Below are 24959 nucleotides of genomic sequence, written 5' to 3'. Positions count from 1 at the left end.
GCTTTGCCTGGTGATGAGTTCATGGACAGATTTAATTCTCTTGTTGACCTGGATTAAATGATAACTGACAGACGTCATCTAATTTGAAATGGTCTTGCACAAGTGGCAAAAGGTGCGATTGTTGCAGAATGAAGAAATGGATTATAACTGTAATCTCTCAGAGTGATTGTTTTATGTGTGTGTGTGTGTGTGTGTGTGTGTGTGTCTGTCCAACCGCTCTGCTGTGATTAATTTGGCTGTTGATGTGACGGGATTAAACAGATGTGTCAGTCTTGTTTTTGGACACACTTTCTGTATGTTCTGTTCGCTCATCAAGTGCTAAACCCTTCCTCCAACTACCCACCAATCCCTTCTGCACTCATCCATCCTTCCCTCTTTCCAGTGACCTATCTTTCCCGCATGTTTTGGTTAGATAAGGATCCTGTTCTTGCTAACAGAGTTAACATCAGTGGTCTCCAGTCTTGCTCAGTTCTAGTTCAGCTTTTTCCTTAAGTTCATCTGAAGCAGGTCCTCGGGTCCAGCAGGTGTTTTGGGGAAATCCCGAACCTTTTCCCTCCAGGAGCAGGAATGGACATCCCTGGTTTAGCTTAACCCTCACCCAAACATGTTAACTCCTTACCGGTAGTTCACTTTTAAAAAACTTTTGCTGATAATTTACTCACCCCCATGTCATCCAAGATGTCCACGTCTTTCTTTCTTCAGTCGAAAAGAAATTAAGGTTTTTGATGAAAACATTCCAGGATTTTTGACTTCAGTGAGAACCAAACGGTTCAAGGTCCAAAAGACAGTTTCAGTCCAAACTGTTCAAAGGGCTTTAAACGATTGAATGAATAAGGGTCTTATCAAGCGAAACGATCACTCATTTAAAAAAATGAAGTTTTATAAGCTCAAATGCTCGCCTTGCTCTGTTCTGTGATGAGCGTTAGTGACTCTCCTGTTCGAACTCGTTTATCAAAATGAATGAATCTTTTTCCGAGTCAATTCGTTCATTTTGTTCGTTGAATCAACCAAATGACTCAAAAAAAGATTCGTTCATTTTGATGAATGAGTTCGAACGGGAGAGTCACGAACGCGCATCACAGCTCAGGGCTTCCGTACAAACGGTGCACTTGACAACAGCAACATTCAAAACGTTACTGCAAAAATGTCAGCTTATGTGAACATTATCACCCTGCTTTGATGTTAAAATTACACTATGCTAAAATGCGTAACAAAAGCGCTTCCCAACGATTGAAACATTTTTTTCATGATATTCTTACAACATTCAGAAAGCTAATAAGAAATGTTCACAGATGTTTTGATCGAGTAGTTGTTCTGTTGAGTTTGCTGTTGTGTTGTGTCCGTTGATGACGTCGGCTAGCGCAACGGCGAGGCGTGGATGACGTTGCTCGGTAAACTTTAAAGTAATAATTTAAATATTTTTAATTTACTCAAAAATGTTGATAAAAACGTGATTTTTTTTTTAAAGTTTCACCAACTATATACAACAAACTTTAATTGCAATGTTACTGCTCCAATTCTTCTTTCTGTCCTTCGTTCTTTTACTTATTTCTGTTGTTTTTTCCCCCGTCTGTCTTTCTGTCATTCCTTCTTTCTATCTACCTTTCTATCATTCCTTTTGTCTCTGTCATTCTTGTCTGTCTTTCTTTCTTTCTTTCTATTTTTCCTTTCTGTCTGTCATTCCTTTAGTCTTTCTATCACTAATTCTTTCTCTGTCAGTTCTCCTTCATGTCCGTCATTCTTTTCCTTCTTTCTGTCTTTTTTTCAGACTGTCATAATCTTTTTGCCCTTCTCTCTCTCTCTCTCTTTCTCTGCTTCTGATCTCATTGCGGTGTGTTTGTGAAGCAGGCAGAGTGCTGCTTATGTAACACTGCGGCGTGTTTTTGCTGACACATATATGTGAAAGAGGATTGGCGTGAAGCCCTGGAAAGAGAATCTGATGTTTGGGGATTATTTCATATTGATGCATGTTTCTTTCAAGCGCTCGGTCCCTGCAGGCACCTCAGATGTGACCTGTGTTATCAGAGGACAGTGTGAAAGCTGAACATGGAGAATGGAGACACCGGCTGAGCTGAACAGCACCCACCCCCCCCCCCCCCACACACACACACACACCTCGTTCCCTGTTCGTCTCGCACCGTCTCACTGTTTCTCACACACTGTCCTGCTGCAGGCAGATATTCCCTGATGCTCTCCCTCCACATACAGTTTCACACTCATTGACTCATGTGCACACACACACTCTAAATATGCTGGGTTGTTTTAACCCAACTTTGGGTAAAATATGGACAAACCCAAATGTTGGGTTAAAAATGTAATTAAAAATTTTAACCCAATGGCTGGGTTAGTCCATATTTGACCCAAAGTTGGGTTAAAACAAGTGTGCACACACACATCTGGTTCCCTATTTTTGTGGGGACTTAATGATTTTTATACTGTACAAAGTGTATATTCTGTCCCCTTACACTAACCCAGAAAACTTAATGCATTTTTACATTTTCAAAAAAATATAATTTAGTATGTTTATTAGGCAATTTCCCTCGTCTGGTCCCCACAATGTAAGTGATCTCAGGTTTTACTATCCTCACACACACACACAAGTCTTTAAAAAAAAAAAAAACATTTCTGCGGCCCCCATTTATTTTTATAGTTTTATACACTTGATGTATTACAACTATTGTCTCGTTTACATCTAAGATGTAAAAACCAGCATGTGTGTTTGTGACGACATTAGATAAACGATAAGTGGGAGAAAATCAAGCTTTTAATGGTGTTTATCCATGTGGTGTTTGTATTATGCTTTAAGATTAACCATGTGTAAATTTATAAGTTAACACCATTGTTGAGTATTTTCTGCTTAAAGAGGAACTTGGCAACTATTTCAACTTAATAAAACCGTTTAGAAACCATTTGTATGGTTAAAGGTATAGCGGAGGATTTTCTTTTTCCGGGTGGGTAGTCTATACTATTGGTCGATCTAAGTGTCAATCATTCTGGTGATATGTTTACGTAAGGCCGTCGTACGTGCTCGTCCCTATAGTTTTCACTTTCAGGTGTATTATGTCGGAGTTGCGGTTTCAGCCATTCCTTTGAAAATGGCTGAGGGTCGAAAGAGAAAAAAAATGTATACGAAGTGTATGATAAGAAAAGAAAGGCCGCAGAATATAGAAACAAGACCAGAGTGATTTTGGGTTAATATCACATGCTGGCGTGCGCTAAAAGCACAGGTTGGGCTTCTCACTGACGCCGCAGTCGCGAAGATTCTACCAGACAGGTAAAGTTTGTCATGCTATTTGGAGAAATCCATTTAAAATCACTAGTAAAAGTTAATGCAAGCTACTTAGCAATGCTAGCCCTGGCACAAGTCATGCACCGCATAGACACGGTAAACATCTCAATTTGTCTAAAGTAGCCTTTTGACCAAAATGGTAAATGGTATCACGCTGAAATATTCTAAAACCTTGTGTGTTTATTATTACACAAATGCAACAAGCTACTTCTCCATACGCAACTATGTATAAAAATAACTTATTAATACCTACGTATTAACAATGAGACATATTAGGTTAAGGACCAACGTAATAGCACTGCTTATATGTCGCTATGTAACGTAATTGCGATTTGCAAAATAGTTTCCTCAGAATGATCGTATTTCGTGTGATACAGGGTTGCACATATCATGTCTTGAGTCCTCGGTCACTCAATCGATCAGTATAATAAGTAAATAAAACACGGAAGGGCATTTGACATGTTGTCTTTTTTATGAATATTTTTGAGTTAGTTTACAATTTGCAACATAATTGTGCAAGGCGTAATAGTAGGTGTTCCCTGTCGGGAGTGTTGTGTTTGTGCGTGCATTTTTTATTTTTTTTTAAATTGGAGAGGGCGGGTCTTCTCTAAAATTCGGAAAGATCCTCCACTATACCTTTAAATAACCTGTTCTGGTGTGTTCCCAGGCGGAAAACCAACTTTGCAACATTTGGACTAACGTAAGCGGGAGGAGTGCGAATGCAAGTGAGTTTTATTACGACAGTGTTGTGAAATATACGCCGCACAGCTGTAGGGGGAGATCGATGAGAAAACATGCGACAACAAAAGTGAAAATCAGCGAAGAAATGGCTAGAGTTGCCAAGTTCCCCTTTAAAACTGCAGTGAACCAAAGACAGTCTCAAAAAACACGGTTTGAAATCGCTGGTGTTTCTGACGTCACACACTACCATGTACTAATCAGGTCAACGTGCCGGCGTGCTTTAGCATATCATTAACGGCGAACTAGCAGGGGAGTCGACTCGTAAGAGATGCCAGGTTATGCCGGTATATTTTTCTGTTGATATAAAAAAAAATCGGGTAGATTTAGTAATATAGCGGGTGTATGATGTATATTACGATGTCACGATAAACTATATGTTTCTCCACTGACGTTCTGAGATGTTCAAAGTGTTTGATGTCAGAAGGCAGCCGTCTGACTCTGAGATAGCGAACGGGAACAAGTTTGATACAACCCGATCTCACAGGAATTCGTACGAATTTTACGAGGTGGCTAATTCGTACGACCTCACTCGTACGAATCAATGCGATTTTGCTAAATCGTACATATTTAACGAATTAGCCAATTCGTATGAATGACCTACCCCTGACCCCGCCCCTAAACATAACCGTCGCGTGGGTTTAGACAAATCGTACAAATTCGTACGAGTGATGCCGTATGAATTAGCCACTTTTGAATCACTCGTACGAATTGGTCGTGAGATAGCGTAGGTTTGATAGCGTAGTCAAGCAGAAGGCTAACCGTATTAATCCCGTTATGTGTCTGACGTCGCTCCATTGTGCAGCGTTTAGCTCAGTACGTTGACTGAGCAAGTGGATTTCTGAGCTGGTGTGAGTGAGTGAGTGGAGGCGGGGTTAATTAGCATATCCATAGAACTGCGTATATAAAATGAGGCAAGGGTGTAGAGTTACGTTCAAGCTATTATAAGGAATGAAGAACTGGAAAAAAGATTAAATATGTCATTTTGGTGATCAAAGATGAGTTTTAAGGGATAAAATGATTGATTACTTAATGATGATAATAATAACTAATAGAGAGTGTTTTCAGCGTGTGCTGAATATAACTAGCACTTGATCTGACGATGCGGTTAGTGTTAACAATGGATTCAAACAATTACAGTTTGTCTCTCTGGCATTGGGACGATAATGTGCTCATTTTCTGTAATTGTATAACCGCCATCATTTTAATGTGTGGGTTGTTTATGATTGAACACTAAAGGCTTGTTGAAATTCACTTACTGCATTTACTTCTCCATCCATCTCTCAGTCTTCTGTGTTTCAGCTTGAAGCCTCCTCTGGGTTTTGATTCGTCAGGTTGCGAGGGTCACTGTCAGGTCAGCGTTGACAAAGTGTCACTTCCTCCAGGCTTTTCTCGAGACACTGAATCATGACGCCATTGCTGTGTTGAAGATGCCACGAACAGCCTGCATCATTCAGACGCTTGTAGATCCCCTCGGGGGGACATCCATGTGGAGATCTGGAGCATGTGACGGAAAGTGAGGGTTTAATCTGCATCCAAAGTGGACGTATTTTGGAGGGATGGGTGTATGTCGAGTGATGTACGGATGGATGGGTTCGAGACACCCCTCGCTGCAGCCTGTAGCACGATGACGTAGCTGGATGGTCCAACACGTGTTGGACCCTGTAACGCGCGCATGCGCACTAGTCAAGTCAAGTCATCTTGATTTATATATCGCTTTTAACAATTTAGATTGTTTCAAAGCAGCTTTACATAGATACGCATATAATTTAATGTAACAGATTGTTTTTGCTTTATAGCGGTTCATGAATAATGTTATTTTACAGCTAAAGTTAGTTTTGATTCTGTCGAAATAATTTGTTATTAAATTAGGGGATGACACCGTTCTCTCTAAACAGACTTTAAACGCGATCCTATGATAAACGCTGATGGCACATGCACATTAATAATTCATAGGCCTAGTTAGTGTAGAGAGTTGGTGAATAATCGTTGATCTTCCAATACATTTAAATATGGTCACGAGCGAAGCTCTTATTTTCAGAGCTTTCAGAATAAAACTTTTTTTTTAAAAAAATAATTGCGACTTTTTCCTTACAATTGCGAGTATACTTTTCGCATACTGACTTTATTTCTCAGAATTGTGAGATATAAAGTCAGAATGGCGTGAAATAAAGCCTCAATCGCATGTTATAAAGACAGAATTAGGTGAAATAAAGCCTTAATCGCATGTTATAAAGACAGAATTAGGTGAAATAAAGCCACAATCGCATGTTATAAAGACAGAATTAAGTGAAATTAAAAGCCTCAATCGCATGTTATAAAGACAGAATTAGGTGAAATAAAGTCGCAATTGTGTGCTATAAAGACAGAATTAGGTAAAATAAAGCCTTAATCGCATGTTATAGAGACAGAATTAAGTGAAATTAAGCCTCAATCGCATGTTAAAGACAGAATTAGGTAAAATAAAGCCTCAATCGCATGTTATAGAATTGCGTGAAATAAAGTCGCAATTGTGTGCTATAAAGTCAGAATTCTGACCTTTTTTCTCGCAATTCTGAATGTATAACATAAATGCAAGTTTATTATTACAAGATTTATTTTCCCCATGCTGTTATTATTTTAGCATTTTCCTTACTTATTCATCAATAATTACTTATAATTATTTAACAGTATTATACTACACAGTTTGAACATCATCTCAGTACAATATTGAGCTTACATATTACTTAAAACCAATGCATTCGAATTATAATCAGAGATCGGCACTGCGCATGCGTAAATGACGTCACCAAAACACACCTCCATCCACTACGTATTGGACCATCCAGCTACGTCATCGTGCTACAGACTGCAGCGAGGACCTCTTAATGGGTTCTGTGGGCGCAACCAAGGGAGTTTAGATAAGGGTATTGACACAAATTTCCCAATTCGATTCGATTTCGATTCGATTTTGATTCGATATTGATTATTTTGGATATCAGTTCCAATAAATGGCAAATTTTCTCAAGGAAATCAAATCTTTTAACTAATGCTGTAAACTATGGAGTCCATTTGTAGCCTATAGACTTCATTAGCCTAATATGAAGGTAATAATTAACTCAGACTGTATTCGTCTGAAAGAAGAAAGTCATATACAGCTACTTGTAATTTTTGGGTGAACTATCCCTTTAAGTAAAGTGTTAACGTTTTGTCCACTTTATAATATATTTGGCATAGCGACAAGCCAAAGCACTGTGACGAACTGAATTTATTTAACTTTATGCAAATGAGCAGCGAATCAGTGTTAGATACAGATCTGACCTGATAACATAATTTGACCAAAGTGACAGTCCAGCATATTTTGCTCCTAGCTCACGCATGATTTCTTCGGCAGACAGGAGACTATAAATGAACTCCATCATACAGTATCACATGTTTTTATCCCTGAGCTTAGCCTGTTTTGGATTGACCCTGTACTTAAAGCCTTAATAAAGTGCCCTGTGGCTGTTGTTGGAGAGGATGGGGAAGCATCCACCGTATTCAGGCATTGAGTCGGCCAGAGGCGCAGCTCTCGGCACTAATTATGGATGAGGATAAGGGCAGTGGAGCGCGTGGAGATTGTGGCGTGTTGCTTTATTTAACCTCTTGCTGCTGAAGCTCAGTTCTTTGAAAAGGGGAAGAGAACTGACATTGAAGATGCAGAAAAATGTAATGGTTGGATAAGTGTGTGTGTGTGTGTGCGTGTGTGTGTGTGTGTGTGTGTAAGTCTAGGCCTGCATGTTTGCTAAGCATGTGAGGATTACATTTATTCCCTTTTAAAGGAACAATTGACTCATTTTTGAGAACTCTGTCATCTCATGTCCCATATGACTTTTTTTTTTTATCCCACAGGAACACCAAACTTCTCTTTTTTTAATTCAACGATCTGGGTTATCAAGCTCTTAAAAGGACAGAATGTACAATAGAAAAAGTTTTTCTTTTTTTTTTTTGAGGTCCAGAGAATAGTTGGTGGGAAAACGGTGGAAAAAGTTAAAGTAATAAATATATAAATAAGAAAAAAAAAACATTTGATTAAAATAATGAAAAATAAATACATAAATTCAAATAAATAAAAAATGATAAAATAAATTTATAATCAAATATTTAAAAACACAATAATCATTAGATAAAATAAACAAATAAATACATTATTTATGACAGTAAAGTACACGTAGTAGAAAAAACAAAACAAAGTAGCTTATGAGAATATACAATATTTTCCAAATAAAATTTGACACATTATTTTGTCATCATACACTAAAAGAATGCTGTGTTGCCATGTATGGATGAACCCTACTATTGGTTAAAGGCTGAGTTTGTCTAAATTTGTGTTTTTGGCGGCTGAGTTTGTCCATTTTTGACCCAATCATGGGTTGAAACAACCGAGTATTTTTGTTAGAGTAAAATGATATTTTATACATTAAAACAGTAATGGTTTTAAAACCCCTGCCATAGACAAGCAAAAAGTAGTACATTTGTGTGACTACAATTTTGAACCATCACTTCAACTAACGTTACCCGCGAGATTAGATAAGTTGGTAAATGGGACAAATAATATCTAAATTTAAAAAACTGCAAAATCATACATGACCCACTAATTCAGAACCACTAGGTTACAGAGATCGTACTTACATCTGGAACGACGGAAGGGAAACGTGTAGGCTACTGGGGTTTGGGGATGGTGTCTTTTAAGCAATTTATTTGGGTTAAATGCCATATTATCGTTAAAATATGTTTCAGTCAGTCAGTCTGTCGTCTGATGTCACTCAGACTCTTTCGCGCGCTATTTGTCTCTCTCTCTCTGTCTCTCTCTCCTCTAGCGACACCCAGCGGAAATATAGTGCAGCGCAAGAGCACGCCTGATCACGTGGGCTGCATCTTCAAGACCTCCACTCGTGATTTCTGTCTCATTTTTGACGGAGTAACATATTTAAGTGTTTGTATGTTCACGTGTTCCTTTCTTTTGTATATACATATATGTCTCAATTTATTTTATTTTAGCATACTGTTTGATAACCGCGGCAAAGAATTGATAAAACAGTTTGGAAGATTATTTATCATTATTATTTGATTTAAATATTTTTGTACAAAAATATTTTAGAATATTATTTTATTTTGACTTGACTTGGCTAGGATAACATTTTCAATGTGTGTGTCTGCGCACGTACAGTGACTGAAGAGTTTGTGTCGCGTGGGGAAAGTTGCGCGAGGAGCTCCAGTGCGCGTGGATCAGAATGTGATGATCACGGAGGATCGTTTAATCATATCAAACTCATCATATCACATGAACAAGGATCACCTCATCAGATCAAGCACACCACCACGAGCCTGGTCCTGCTCAACCGTTGAAACGATATTCAACCGAGAGCGCGCCTGAAATCACCAACCTGATGATGATCATGGACGCCAAGGTGGAGAACTATTAACGGAGAAGGTAAAGTTACTCATTCATAGAGTATTTTCCTTCATGGCATTGCCGTGTTTTTGGACATGCACCATTTCTAATACCTTGTTTAAATATTGCCAATTATGTTTGGGGCTATTATTTGAAATGTATGCTATCTAGTCTTGTATTTTGGATTACCAGGTTCATTATTGAGTACCATGGTATTGCACCACACCACAGTACTTTCAGGATAGATAGATGGATAGATAGATAGATAGATAGATAGATAGATAGATAGATAGATAGATAGATAGATAGATAGATAGATAGATAAACAGACAGACAGACAAAAAGTACCAAGTGTACATTGGTAGTACCATGGTAATCTTTGAATCACTATGGCGCTGTATATAAATATGATTATTTAGTAGTACATATGTTAAAATACCACATTACTATATGATTCTATCAGTGTCACAAGATCCTTTCACAATATGTTTAAATAATAAATATATAGACAAGCAAAAGTAGTATTACCATGCATTTTTATGTGTACAATGGCAATATTCAGTACCTGATGATGCCATCACTGTATTGTGGTACTTTTGAAGTGCATATGAAGCCATGTCTAAATTCACATCCAAAGCGTCATGTGATTTTAGTCCAACTGACTTGTTTTGGTAGATTTTCCATTCAATACAGCCTGTAGAGTTATAAGATGATATTCAATGCAGATGTATGTTCATATAATCGATAGTTATTATCATTTGATCCAGTCGGGATCAGATGTTGTTTCTCAGTCCACTTGCTTTTTGATCCATGAAGTGAGTCAGATTTCTGAAGTTAAGTCGGTCTCCACCTCAGTTGTACTATCGTACTGTTCAGTTGTATATTGTCCGTTATAAATGTTTATATTTATACATTTTGGTTTGGAAATCATGCTTTTTTTTAGTGTACAGTAGGTTTGTTGCCTGGTTAGACAGAAAAACCACCACAGCTATGAGCATCTTTGGCTGCGGGGGTGGCAGTGTGAAAAATGTGGTGGTGAGCCTCCTGGGAGAACACACACACACACACATGCAAGCAGTCTGTTCACACTTGCAATGGCTTTGTTTCGCAGCACTTTGACTGATGGATGAAACTCATCTTGTTTTTCCAGTGCTATAATAACCAGTCTATTAGAAGAATGATGTCATGTTATAATCGCTCATTGTGAACACTATATATATATCCTGTTTGTCACTGATATAGCCTTCAAGCATAACGCCCTCACCATTATTAGTTTTTTGGTGCGATCCGTCCTTCACTTTAGGACTTTTTTTCTCTATTTTTTTTTCTTGTTTACTGTATTGTAATTTTGTCCTCACATATTAGCAAGCATAAATGGCGCTTGAAATGCCAATGATTATAAGTTCAAATCTTAGAGAATGCGTGTAATTTAAAGTGCCCCTAATATGTTATTTTAAAGGTTACTCATTTTGTCGTAGAGTCTGACAGTAGGTTTAAAAAAAGGTAAAAACAACATTAATTTTCTCATAATACACATTGCAACTTCAGCTTCTCTCTAAACCCCGCCTTTCTGTTAGCTTCCTCTGCTCTGATTGGTCGACCTCTCATAGCAGATCTTCCTCCACTTGAAACGCAGAGACCGAACAGTAACAATGGCGTCGTTTTACCGTATCAAATCTCATCTTTTGGAAGTGCAGCAAAGAAAACGGCGTCTTCTCGACATGAGAAGTCTTCCAGTCTCAGCTGCAACCACAGCGTTTTAGGGCGGGGCAAAGGAGACGTTGTTTTCCAGCAGCCAATGAAAGCCATAGGCTGGAATTATGCAAATTGTTACAAACCTAATACAGAGCCTAAGCCCCTCCCCTTCTGGTCGACCACCATGGGAGTAGCCTGAGTGCCAGCCCGAACTCCGCCCACAACATTTTTTGGTCGGGAAGTTCGGTCTGGATCCGATCCATTGAGGAGTAATTATGATCAGACAAGAAAAGTTCGGGCCAATCAAATTGCCAGGGCGGGCTTTATACGATGATGGACAGGTGATCTGCAAGGACGTAATCATCACGTTATGCTCAAAGATGACTGCAGCTGGACAATTGAGATGTATATATTCCGCTGTCGCGTCTGTTGTAAAATAAATCGACAGCGGATTAATTTTAATAGACGAACAGAAAACTGCAATCAAGGCATTTGTCGATCGGAAAGATATTTTTGCCCTCCTTCCCACATGATTCGGAAAAAGTGTAACTTAGAAGCTGGCTCCGATGATCACTAAGAAGATGGGACGTAATGAAAATCCTGTGGTTGTTGTGGTTTCTTCTTTGGTCGCACTCATGGAGGACCAAGTAAAAGAAGCAACACTCGTTATTTAACTTCTAAAATAAGTAAGTTCTGTAGTTGACAACTGTATGCAAAGTAGCTGCCTTACTGCGTTGCTCTGATTGGTTGTAGGTTTACCGACTATCCAATTGAGTGCAGAGTTTTTTTTTCCTGGTTCGGTTAAAGGGTTAGTTCACCCAAAAATGAAAATTCAGTCAGTATTTACTCTCCCTCATGTTGTTCCAACCCCGTAAGACCTTCGTTTATCTTCGCAACACAAATTAAGATATTTAAGATATTAAGATCGCTCCTGCATACTAGTCCATAGGCTTCTTGAGGGAATGACTCTTGCTGGCATCGAAAAGTCATTAAAGACATCGTTAAAATAGTCCAAGTGACTACAGGGGCTCAATCTTAACTTTATCAAACGACGGGAATACTTTTTGTGCGCAAAAAAAACAACAAAAATAACGACTTTATTTCAACTATTCACTTCCTTCTCCATGGGCCTGTAGTCAGTTAACGTAGTGTGATTGCGTAGAGCTACGTCACACGTAGGCTCCCTATTGGCCGACGCTGGTCATGTGTGTGTGATGCGTGTGACGTACAATAACAGAAGCTTACGCTATTAAACTAGTAAACTGACTCGCGCAGAGGGAGAAATAAACGAATAGTTGAAATAAAGTCGTTATTTTTGTTTGTTTTTGCGCACAAAAGTGTTCTCGTCGTTTGATAAACTTAAGATTGAGCCCCTGTAGTCACTTGGACTATTTTAACGATGTCTTTAATAACTTTTCGGGGACAGCAAGAGTCATTCCCTCAAGAAGCCTATGGACTAGTAAGCAGGAGCGATCTTAATATCTTAAATATCTTAATTTGTGTCCCGAAGATGAACGAAGGTCTTACGGGGTTGGAACAACATGAGGGTGAGTAAATACTGACAGAATTTTCATTTTTGGGTGAACTAACCCTTTAAGACACGCCTCATAATCAAAGCCCTACGGAGCAGTTTCAGACTCCTATTTCAACAAGAATATGAGTATGACGAAGTCAGGCTACCACGGTACCTTTCGGAAAAATATTGTATGGTAGTCAATGTAATCAAAAATTGTTAAAGGAACACTCCGACTTTTTGGGACTTTAGCCTATTCACCATATCCCCCAGAGTTAGATAAGTCCATATATACCTTTTTCATCTCCGTGCGTGCTATAAGTCTGTTTGACGCACCCACCGCTAGCCTAGCTTAGCACAAAGACTGGATGTGAATGGTTGCAGCTTTCAGACTAAGCCAAATGAGTGACAAAATAGGGCTGGGTAAAAATATCGATTCATCAATGCATTGCAATTTTTTGCTTCTCAATTCAATATCGATTCATCAAATCCTATGAATCGATTCAGCCATCCAGGCCAGTGGCGGCGCTGTGGGCTACACTCTAGTGAGAGCGTTCAGCGTTGTACAAGTCGCGCTTTAGCCCTTAGCAAAATAGCGCGATGACGGACAGCAGCTGCACTCCGTTCAAGCCTGATTCAAGACTGCACCGCCAACATTAAAAGCCGACGTTTGGGCTCATTTTGGATTCCACTGTAAGCCGGGAACTATGGAAGCTTGTTTCCGCCACAGAATGGAAAATAAAAAAGGTAATTGCGACTTTTTATCTCACAATTCTGACTTTTTTTTTCTCACAATTGGGAGTTTACCTCTCGCAATTCTGACTTTATTTCTCAGAATTGCAAGATATAAAGTCAGAATTGCGAGATATAAAGTCACAATTGCGTGATATAAAGTCGCAATTGGGTGTTATAAAGTCAGAAATGCGAGATATAAAGTCACAATTGCGTGATATAAAGTCGCAATTGGGTGTTATAAAGTCAGAATTGCGAGATATAAAGTCACAATTGCGTGATATAAAGTCGCAATTGGGTGTTATAAAGTCAGAAATGCATGATATAAAGTCAGAAATGTGTGATATAAAGTCAGAATTGCGTGATGTAAAGTCAGAAATGCATGATATAAAGTCAGAATTGCGTGATATAAAGTCAGAAATGCATGATATAAAGTCTATGAGATATAAACTTCTGAGAGGGAAAAAGGTTAGTATTTTTCCCCCTTAGAATTGGCCTGTGTGATCAGCTATTACGTGTTATTGTTAACAAAATTATAATTAGAATATAATATTGCACTTTTTTGAGTATGCACATTTTGTGCTTCTGTTTACATTTCTTTTATAACTTGAATGTATAGGAAGAAAGAAATATACTTTCTACTACTTAGTTACTTGCACTTTAGAGGTGTTGTTAAAGCACTGTACAGTGCTCGTCACAGTTGTGTTTGAATTCAACACATACAATATTGTAAATTTGTATTCTGCTGAATAAACCATGACTGGAAACAAACATGCTGGGGTCAATTTGTTCTTTAACATTGGTAAAACTGCGCACATTACTTAAAAATATACTCAGGCACTTAATTACTTGTGTATTTACTTATTATTGAATCGATATCGAAGCTAATAAGTCAATATTGAATCGAATCGAAATCGAATCGAATCGAAGCCTCAAGAATTGAAATCGAATCGAATTGTGAAATACCTAACAATACCCAGCCCTATGACAAAATAACGCAAACGTTTTCCTATTTACATGTTGTGGTTTGTATAGTCACTGAGTGTGCAAATATCATGGCCATATGAGACACAGACATCTTTTAACCGTATAAAATCAAATCTCCAGTGTCCCTTAATGACTTCAGACCTGTGGCGTTAACGTCACTCATTATGAAAACATTGGAGAAGATCGTGAAAGACGAACTTTTAAAATCTGTCCAAGATCTACTAGATCCGTTTCAATTTGCCTATAGGCCGAACCGGGGTGTGGAAGATGCTGTCTGTACTCTCTTGAATTTAATTCATACCCATCTCGAGAATGCAAAGAGTTTTGTGCGGCTGGTTTTTATCGACTTCTCTTCAGCTTTTAATTGTATCCAACCACATATTTTAGCAGGGATTCTGAAAGGTACATTTAATATAGATCCCAGTCTTATTTGTTGGTTGATGAATTTCTTAACTAATAGGTCTCAACGAGTAAGAGTGAATGGTATGCTATCTGATGTTCTCCTTTCTTCCTCCGGCTCCCCTCAGGGCTGCGTCCTCTCCGCGATCCTATTTATTTTATACACAAACGCTTGCCAAAGCCGGCATACTGGGCGTCATATCATTAAGTTTGCCGACGACTCGGTAATAGTGTCATTGCTGACGCATAACGACCCTGAGCATGGTGCTATTTTAAATGATTTTACAGAGTGGTGTAAATCGTCTTTCATTAAGATTAATGAAACAAAAACTAAAGAAATGCTGATTGATTTTAGCACAAATTCTCACGCCGTCTCTTCTACTCTTATTAATGACCAAACTATAGAAGTGGTGAAACAATATAAATACCTAGGCATTATCATTGATGACAAACTCACTTTTGAGCCACAGGTTGACGCCATCTGTAAGAAATCACATCAACGTATGTTTTTTTATCGTAAACTTCGCAATTTTAATGTCGATAACACTTTTATGAGGATGTTTTATTGTTGCTTTATTGAATCTATCCTTTCTTTTGCTCTTGTGAGCTGGTTCGGGTCCATCACACTCAAAAATAGAAATAGGCTACAATATTTAGTGAAAGTGTGTGGCAAAATTTCCAATAACCATTTGTCCGATATAAAAGTCTTATACGAGACAAGGACCCTTAAGAAGGCACAATCGATATTGGCCGACCCTAGTCACCCCTTGAACAGTTGTTTCATCTTATTGCCGTCGGGCCGCAGATTCAGTTTACCTAAATGCAAGACAAATAGACATAAAAATTCTTTTGTCCCTTCAGCTATAGGCCTTTGTAACAAGTCAATGTAAGTTGTAGATCCGTGTGTAGCATGTAATTGTTTAGGTGTTTTAAACTTTATTTTATTTATTACTGTTTGTACGGCTGCTGTTTGTATTTATGTGTATGTGTTATGTCATATGCTGCGGCACAACAAATTACCCCTCGGGGTTAATAAAGACTCCTTGAACCTTGAACCTTTTTAAATACTATATTTTCTGAAGGGGAAGCACTGCTACTTGGGCAGAGTGATAACCATCACCTGAGACGCACCGTGACGAGGAGCAGAGAGTTCGCTTCGCTCAGTGTTGGAGTAAAGAGTCAGCAATTACTAACGTTAGATAGAAAAGCATAGTTTATCATGGGTGTTTGCTTTATTGTATGAGCTGTGACAATAAACAGGGGAGACCAGGTACACTCTAAAAAATGCTGGGTTGTTTTAACCCAATTTTGGGTCAAATATGGACAACCCCGAAATGTTGGGTTAAAAATGTAATGTAAAAATTTAACCCAACGGCTGGGTTAGTCCATATTTGACCCAAAGTTGGGTTAAAACAACCCAGCATTTTTTAGAGTGTAATACAGTACCATGTTTCGTTGATTTCCAACCAAAAACTGGCTGCGCCCGCCTACGCACTTCCGCTCAATTTCATTTTCCTTCAGTACTGCGTCTGGGACCGCTCCATATCCTTAGGTTTCCAGAAATCAATTTTTTGTAGGACCAATCAGCGAATAGAGGGAGTGGCTGAGAACGATGACGTTGATGTAGTGCGTCAGTTTGAGTGCAGTAATGGCAGTGGAGAAAGACGTGAGAAAAGCTATTCGGTCCGTTGTTGGAAAAGAAACTGCCGAATATACAGAATTTAAAGCCGGATTGTTGTCGTCTCACCTCTTGTTGCACAACTGAGGACCAAGTGAAGGAGGCAGAAAGGTTGGAAGTTTGTGCTGGGCAGCTCGTGCACAATGACCGTGACATTTTGGACTTTAGCCTGGTGTTCGCGGTGTTCGGAAGCCCCGAGTCCTGGCTGCTAAACTATTGTTGAAGATCCGCTCAGGAGTCATGTCAGTCGCTCAGATTCCCAACAGTAAATTTACTGATTCTTGTGATGAATAGAACATTTTGAGCCCCTTTGTGCACTCGTACAGGAGGTTGGTGTGTCAGTTTTACATGTTGTAAATCATACAAATTGGTTGTGATTTAAAAAAAAAAAATTGTCATAAATAAAAATTTGAAAACCCATACTTTGGAGACTATATTTGATTTTCAGTTTTAGATGTCAATGGTTTATTTGTTTTAATAAAAAAAAAAACAACTAAATGCCATATAAAAATGTACAAACACATACTTTGAAGACCATAATTAAGGTAATTAAGAAACAAAAATACGTAATATGAAAAATTGTTGTTTATTACACATCTGCAGACAGACTGATCATTCACTGTAACTTACAGCATTGACTGAATAATCACTGTCCTTCATGTCAAATATACATTTCGAATTAATAATTGTTCCTAGATTAACAAAACCTGCAGCTCTCGTTGACTGAAATCCTATTGTAAATTTAATCCTCTGATCATTCGGAGTTCGGACTTGTTGTTTCTTTTTACTGTCTATGGTTGTTTCCAGCCGTTTCGGCGCATGACATACGTCACTCACGACCACACATTAGCGATTGGCTATGGCAGATCGTGAGTGACTCTGGGCAGATCCAATAGATTTGAACTTTAATAGTGAACCCGCCTACAAGGAAGGAAACGTTTCTCAATTGAGGGAGGCCAGACTCTCTGTACAAATGAAACGTATGTACGAGAGTCTGGTAGAACCAGGCTACCAAAAACGCACCCAGATTTATAAATATCACATGAATAAATAATTATTATTACAGGAATCAATATATTTTAAATGCAATTTATTAGCTGAACCAAATGTATTCAACAGTATATAATATACAGTAAAATTGCATTACTATAGGATAGAATAAGGGGAAAGTAATAGCACAAATTGTTTTTGCACAATGAACTCACAGCCTATCGTACCCTTTTGCACGCTCAAGTTCGTTATTTCCATGGTTATTTCAAATTTAGGCTACTAGGCGCGCCGCGCGCAGGGTGCAAGTTCAACGCGGTGAACGCACTCGTTTTTTTCCAAGCGCGTCCGCACCGCATCAAGATAAAAACATATTCATACCCTAATCATATAATAGTATCACTAACGTTACATTAGATCTGGCTAAAGGCACTGTTACAGTAGGTCATCTAAAAACATAACGGGACACTTACCTCAGCCGCAGGTGATCCACTTGTCCTGTCTGTGCTATCGATGGGATGGCCGTATCCTTCAGCACATTATGGTCCGTGTGGCAAATTCCATTTTTTCAAAATAGTCGTCCATTGAAATGTACCGAGCAAACATAATGTCCCTTGATAATCTATTTAGGTGTGTTTGGATAAATATCCAGAGTAAGTTAGCCATTTCTTCATCCAGTCAGCGTTTTTAGTTGGAATTCTGTGAAACATGGTATTACCTCCCCTGTTTACAGTCGCAGCTATTTACAATAGAGCGAAAACCCATGACTGTAAACTACGCTTTTACTATTTATAAATTGCTGACTCTGTTACCCAAACACTGAGCGAACTCTCCGCTCCTCACCACCGCGTGTCTCAGGTGATGCGGTTATTACTTCGTCAAAGTAGCAGTGCTTCGCCTTCAGAGAATAGTTCCCAGGTTTTATATGGTTAAAAGATGTCTGTGTCTCATTTGACTTTGTTATTTGTACACTCTGTGACTATACAAATCACAACATGTAAATAGGAAAACAATTGCGTTATTTTGCCACTCATTTGGATTACTATGAAAGTGCAACCATTCACATCCAGTCTTTGTGCTAAGCTAGGCTAGCGGTGGGTGCGTCAAACAGACTTATAGTACGCACGGAGATGAAAAAGGTATGTATGGACTTATCTAACTCTGGGGGGTAAGGGGAATAGGCTAAAGTCCCAAAAAGTCGGAGTGTTCCTTTAACCTTTTATCGCAATAATATCGCTATAATGAGTTCAGCGTCCTGTTTTTTGTTTTAAAAAGTGTCTTGTTTTACCCAGAATGCATTGAAGTGTACTCTTACTTAAGATAGTCAGTCTTAAGTGTCTGATTTAGATGTCTATCTGAAGTCTGACTATCCACTATATCAAAGCCATAGTCAAAGTCGGACCAGGTGAAGATAATGAGGAAATAACACCTAACGATTAAAGTGTGTTCAAAACGGCTTCACAAGTGCCCCGCTCACTTTTATTAGAAATACGCTCTTCTTCTGAAGCTGAAACACGTGTGTTTTTTCCTCTGGAGAATGTACTCTAATGACTCGGTCCTCCATAATTATCATTTTCATAGCGCTTCATCTCTGTGTCATGTTTGTTTGCGTGTGTATCTGACTGAAAGCTTCCGTCATCCTGTTTTAATGAAGGGCAGCTTTATCTTCCGGCACCTCAGTGGGCAGCTGGCATTAGGACCCCTGATTTCACACATCCCACCTCATCTTATCCGTCACTTTAGGCCTGTTTTAGACACAAGCACAATCCGCCACGGCTGCGGTGTGTCATCATTCATCAGCCGCTTCAATACAGAATGACAGCATCACTGCACTAATAATGACAGTCCCATTCAGACACATTTCAGTCAAATGACATGCGATCATTGAGAGGTTATTTTAACGGTTAATAGTCGCCTACTCTTTAACTGAGTCGAACTGTGATGAGTTTGAGTTCAGTTGAGCTGAGGTGTTGTGTGAAAGAGTCTGCTCACCCACATATCTCTGAGCCCTATTGACTTAAATTGCACAAAAAATACTGGAGCATTTTTTTTTTCTGAATATTTCAAAACTTTTATTTAATGTTTTACACCAGAAATGAAGTCTGAGAAGTTTGGAATGACATCGGTGAGTAAGTGATGACAGTTTTCTTTATTTGGGGGGCAAACTAAAATTAAAACCTTTTTAATTGTGTTGAATTTAACCAAAGCTGAAAGAACATTTCAAATGAAATTTTATTTGAGCTGAGTGAAGTAAAACTTAAATTAATTTTGATTTAATAACTCTATTAACTAACTGTTTCCTTATATTAATATGTCATAAATTAGTCTAGAATATTTAATAAAATAAATAAATAAAATAATTATTTTATGAATGGTTCATTGAATGTAAGTCTGTAATATATTTATAATATAAAATAAATAGATAGAAAATGATATAGTCCATATATTTTAGCATTTTAGCTTATACAAGTCTAAATATTATTTATATAATGCTATATATATATATATATATATATATATAAATAAAATATAATAAATAACAAATAACATTGATAAATACAATTTTATATATATATATATATATATATATATATATATATATATTAGGGCTGTGAATTGATTAATCGCTATTAATTGCATCTAAAAGAAAAGTTTTTGTTTACATAATATATGTATGTGTAGTGTGTATAATTATTTTGTATATATACACACACATATGCATGTATATATTTAAGATAAATATGTTATTAAATATATAAAATATTTATATTTATGTATAATATTAATTGTGTATAAATATATATAATGTATATACATGCAAATATTTCTTAAATGCATACATGCACGTGTATGTATTTATATATACAAAATAATTATACGCACTACACACACATATATTATGTAAACACAAACTTTTATTTTGGATGCGATTAATCGCGATTAATCGTTTCACAGCCCTAATATAATATATATTTCTTAATTTTAGCATTGCTGTAAGTCTATAATATATTTATAATGTAAAATAGATATATACAAAATTATATCTATAAAATATATTTATAAATTAATTAAGTCTATATACTTTAGCATTTTAGCTTAAATAAGTCTAAATATAATAGCTTTATATAATGCTAAAACAAAGGAATATATATATATATATATATATATATAAAATTGTTTCTGTTTGTATATTATAAATGTATCTTACACTTTACAATAAGGTTTCATAAGTTAACTACATTAGTTGACTTATAATGAACTGCACTTCTACAGCATTTATTAATCTGTGTTAATGTTAATTTCAAAATGTACTAATACATTATTAAAATCGAAAGTTGTATTTGTTCGCATTAGTTAATGCACTGTGAACTAACATGATTTTTTGGCATAAAAATCATAAGATCAGGTTCTGGAGTGATTCGGTGTGACATTTGTCCAACATTTCCCTCTCAAAATCTGCCCTGCCACTATCACAAAGCAACCGGATCTCATCCTGAAACTTTCTGGGTCTGATGTGCATTATTCTGACAGCTGAAGATGCACTTCTCCTCGGCAAGGCTTCCTGTCTTTTCTCACTTCCTCTATTCTCTCTCTCTCTCGTTTCTGTCCCTGGAGATGTTTCCCAGCATGTTTAGTCTCCCACACTTCGGCTTCATGAAACCATCTCTGTGTGTCTCTCTAACTCCTCGTCCACTCTTTCTCTCCGTCGCTGTGCTTGTTACTGGAAATGTTGAGATCTGTCTGACAGACTGTCCTCATGTCACTGGAGTTCACTTCTTCATTTGCGCAGTGACCACCTGCTCCACGGCTTACTAGTTTTGGTTTCACAGTGGCCTCCAAAAGTATCTGGATTCTTCATTTTATGGATAATTAAAATGAAATTGCATTGCAAAAAATCAATGTGAGCTCTTCTCACAATCTTCCCTTCTGCTGTAACTCTTAAATCTAATTTACAGTCAAAGGGACAGTGCACTCAAATACGAATATTTTGTTCTTTACTCATTCTCATTCTTTTCAAAGTTCTGTTTCTGAAGGATCATGTGACCCTGAACATTAAATATTATATAATGTTACATTAAAGTCATTCAGTCATTTACTAAGGTATGCACTGTTATTGATGCAGTTCCCCCATTTGCACCGCAATAAATTATAAATATACACATGGGTTTGTTGATGGACATACTCTTGTTTATGCTGATGATGAGGAATTACGGCATGTATGTACCTCAAACTGAGTAGCGTATCACTGAGAAACGTCCTGCTCAAGTCGTCATAACTAGTTCTTCCAAAGTTTTATCATTGGACTCGCGCTCGGATTGATATGGTAAAATCAACGTCATCGTTACTGTCTTTACAGTGTGTACAATCGCTGAGGGCTGAGGAAGACTCCAGAGCTGAAGTTCAGTTATAGTAATGGGTGTTTTGTTTCCGACAAGTGCTGGACGCAGTAGACCAATCACAACAGACTGAGCTGTCTGGCCATTCAGAGCAGAGGAGATCAAACCGTCTGGTCGAGCAGATCAGAGCAGGCCAATCACAACAGACTGGGCCAATCAGAGCAGAGTAGACCAATCACAACAGACTGAGCTGTCTGGCCAATCAGAGCAAAGTAGACCAATCACAACAGACTGGGCCAATCAGAGCAGAGTAGACCAATCACAACAGACTGGCCATCTGACCAATCAGAGCAGACCAATCACAACAGACTGGGCCAATCAGAGTAGAGTAGACCAATCACAACAGACTGAGCTGTCTGGCCAATCAGAGCAGAGTAGACCAATCACGACAGACTGAGCTGTCTGGCCAATCAGAGCAGAGTAGACCAATCACAACAGACTGAGCTGTCTGGCCAATCAGAGCAGAGTAGACCAATCACAACAGACTGAGCTGTCTGGCCAATCAGAGCAGAGTAGACCAATCACAACAGACTGAGCTGTCTGGCCAATCAGAGCAGAGTAGACCAATCACAACAGACTGGCCATCTGACCAATCAGAGCAGACCAATCACAACAGACTGGGCCAATCAGAGCAGAGTAGACCAATCACAACAGACTGGGCCAATCAGAGCAGAGTAGACCAATCACAACAGACTGGGCCAATCAGAGCAGAGTAGACCAATCACAACAGACTGGACATCTGACCAATCAGAGCAGAGTAGACCAATCACAACAGACTGAGCTGTCTGGCCAATTAGAGCAGAGTAGACCAATCACAACAGACTGCCCATCTGACTAATCAGAGCAGACCAATCACAACAGACTGGGCCAATCAGAGCAGAGTAGACCAATCACAACAGACTGGCCATCTGACCAATCAGAGCAGAGTAAACCAATCACAACAGACTGAGCTGTCTGGCCAATCAGAGCAGAGTAGACCAATCACAACAGACTGGGCCAATCAGAGCAGAGCGCAGTAGCTCTCAGAAAGGAGGGATTTTGAGAGACGGATTCATCCGAAGAGTACTCAGTGAAGTGTATTGGAGTAAGTTTATTCCTCTTTCTGCTTAAAAATTAAAACATTTAAAAATTAAGCGTTGCTCGGCGTACACATTTTTTTGTAGTTATTTGTGAAATTTACTAGCAATTTCTGAGTAAGAATTACACCAAATATCACAAACCAGATCTCTTTTAATAATGTCTCACAGTAATCTCACTTGCATTTGCTTTAAAAAGTCTCAACCTGAAAGAGCAATTAAAAACTCGTATTCAGAAGGCATCGGAACATGAAACTGCACTTTTTGTGTGCTGATAAAAATGCACGACTTCCTTGATTCATAATTATAATCTTCCTGAACCCAGACTCAAAAATAGCCTCGTGAAGAAAAAAAAAGTTCTTCAAGATGAGGAACTGCTCAAATCAAACACACTCCCTCTCCTTCTTCTCTTCTTACTTTCCTCTTCTTGTGTTTCTCCCTGTATGATGCTTAATTGCATAACTGTGTGTGTGCGTGCACGTGTGTTTGTGTCTGTCTGTCTATCTGTGTGTGTGTGTGTGTGTGTGTGTAGGCTGTTCAGGGCTTTGTGTAAGGAGGCCTACGCTGCAGTCGGACATCATCTGTCTCTCCTCGGATGTCTTCTGGTTACACTCTTAGAAGAAAAGGTTCTATCAGCGCTACGTATTTGGAACCTCTAAAAGGTTCTATACACTCTTAAAAAAGGGTTCCTCTGGGTTCTATGTAGAACCCTGGGGTTCCATACGTGGCCAATAGAACCTCTTACAAAAAAAATGGTTCTATATAGAACCATTTTGGAGTTCCATTAATGAAGCGGGGGATGGAACCATTTCTGGTTCTAAATAGAACCATTTCTTCTAAGAGTGTGTAGGGTTAGTGGTGTGAAGGTTTCTGACCCGTCAGTTTTGTGTGTGTGTGATTCTCTCGCAGTGGTTTATTGCTCGTGTTTGTGGGTGGGAAAGTCATCCGGGCCGATGATGTGATGTTTATGTAATAAAGCCTGTCCATAAAGCTCAGATGGGTGTTAGAGGCCTGTGATGGAGTACACACACAGTGCTGAGGTACCGTAGCGGCGGTGCTGAGGTAAATTGCTGCTGAATATTGCGACGCCGGTCAAACCACTGAACTGATTTCCTCACAGTCCATGTCTGAAGGTCAAGCGTGTTTTTTATTTTATCTCAACTGTTTTGAGGGGGAAAAGCAGCATGGCAGGATGGAAATGTCAAGGTTTATGACTCACTGTATGATTATGAAGTCTTTTATGCTCACTGAGGCTGTATGTATTTGAACAATAAAAAATAAAATTGTGAAATATTGTTACAATTTAAAATAACTGTTTCTATGAATATATATATAGTAAAGTGTAGTTTATTCCTGTGATCAAAGATGAATTTTCAGCATCATTACTTAAAGTAGTTAGAGTTAAATTCTGTTCATTTATTATTTTATTTACAAAGCAAACATACTGAGTAATTCACCCAGAAATGATCGTTTGATGTGCTAATTAATTAATTCCTGACATTCTTTGATCTTCTGGGAATGACCAATAAAGAAAACATGCATGGCCAACACAGTACACTGTAAAAAATATTTTCAAGATTTGTTATCACAACATATTTTCTTTTGTCAAATCAACTTTATAATAATTTATTTAGTTGAGATAACTTATTATTTTGAGTTTCTGATGGTTAAATTAATCTACTTCATTAACTCACTTTTTGCAGTTTAATCAACTTAAAATTTTAAGGCAACCCAGGTTACTAACTTTTTTAAGTTAAACCAACAATATTTTTTACAGTGTTGTTATCACAACATTTTTTTCTTTTGTCAAATCAACTTAAATAATTTTTTTAGTTCAGATAACATATAATTTTGAGTTTCTGATAGTTAAATTAATCTCCTTCATTGTATTAACTCACTCTTTCCAGTTCAATCAACTTAAAATTTTAAGGCAACCAGGTTACTTACTTTTTTAAGTTAAACCATCAATATTTTTTTACAGTGTGTGTGAGTGTGAATGTGTCTATATATATATATATAGTATAGTGTATAGTATATGTATATAGTGTATCTGAC

At 37.9% G+C, this 24959-nt stretch overlaps 1 protein-coding gene across 2 annotated transcripts in view; it reads left to right on the top strand.

The window, feature by feature from the left end:
- The first annotated feature begins 8916 nt into the window (after positions 1–8916).
- rin1b (Ras and Rab interactor 1b) overlaps positions 8917–24959 on the top strand; it is a 44204-nt gene continuing 28161 nt past the window's right edge. Inside the window, exons 1-2 of one of the 2 annotated variants that reach the window (XM_039659359.2) lie at positions 8917–8985; positions 9216–9479. The gene's annotated coding sequence lies outside the window, so the exon portion shown is untranslated. Of the gene's footprint in view, positions 9480–24959 lie in introns of both variants that reach the window. The other variant, XM_039659358.2, reaches the window with a different exon arrangement.

The sequence above is a fragment of the Pimephales promelas genome, chromosome 1 (assembly GCF_988280905.1).
Source record: "Pimephales promelas chromosome 1, fPimPro1.hap1.1, whole genome shotgun sequence".
Taxonomy (NCBI): Eukaryota; Metazoa; Chordata; class Actinopteri; order Cypriniformes; family Leuciscidae; genus Pimephales; species Pimephales promelas.
This window is presented reverse-complemented; position numbering and strand designations above follow the sequence as displayed.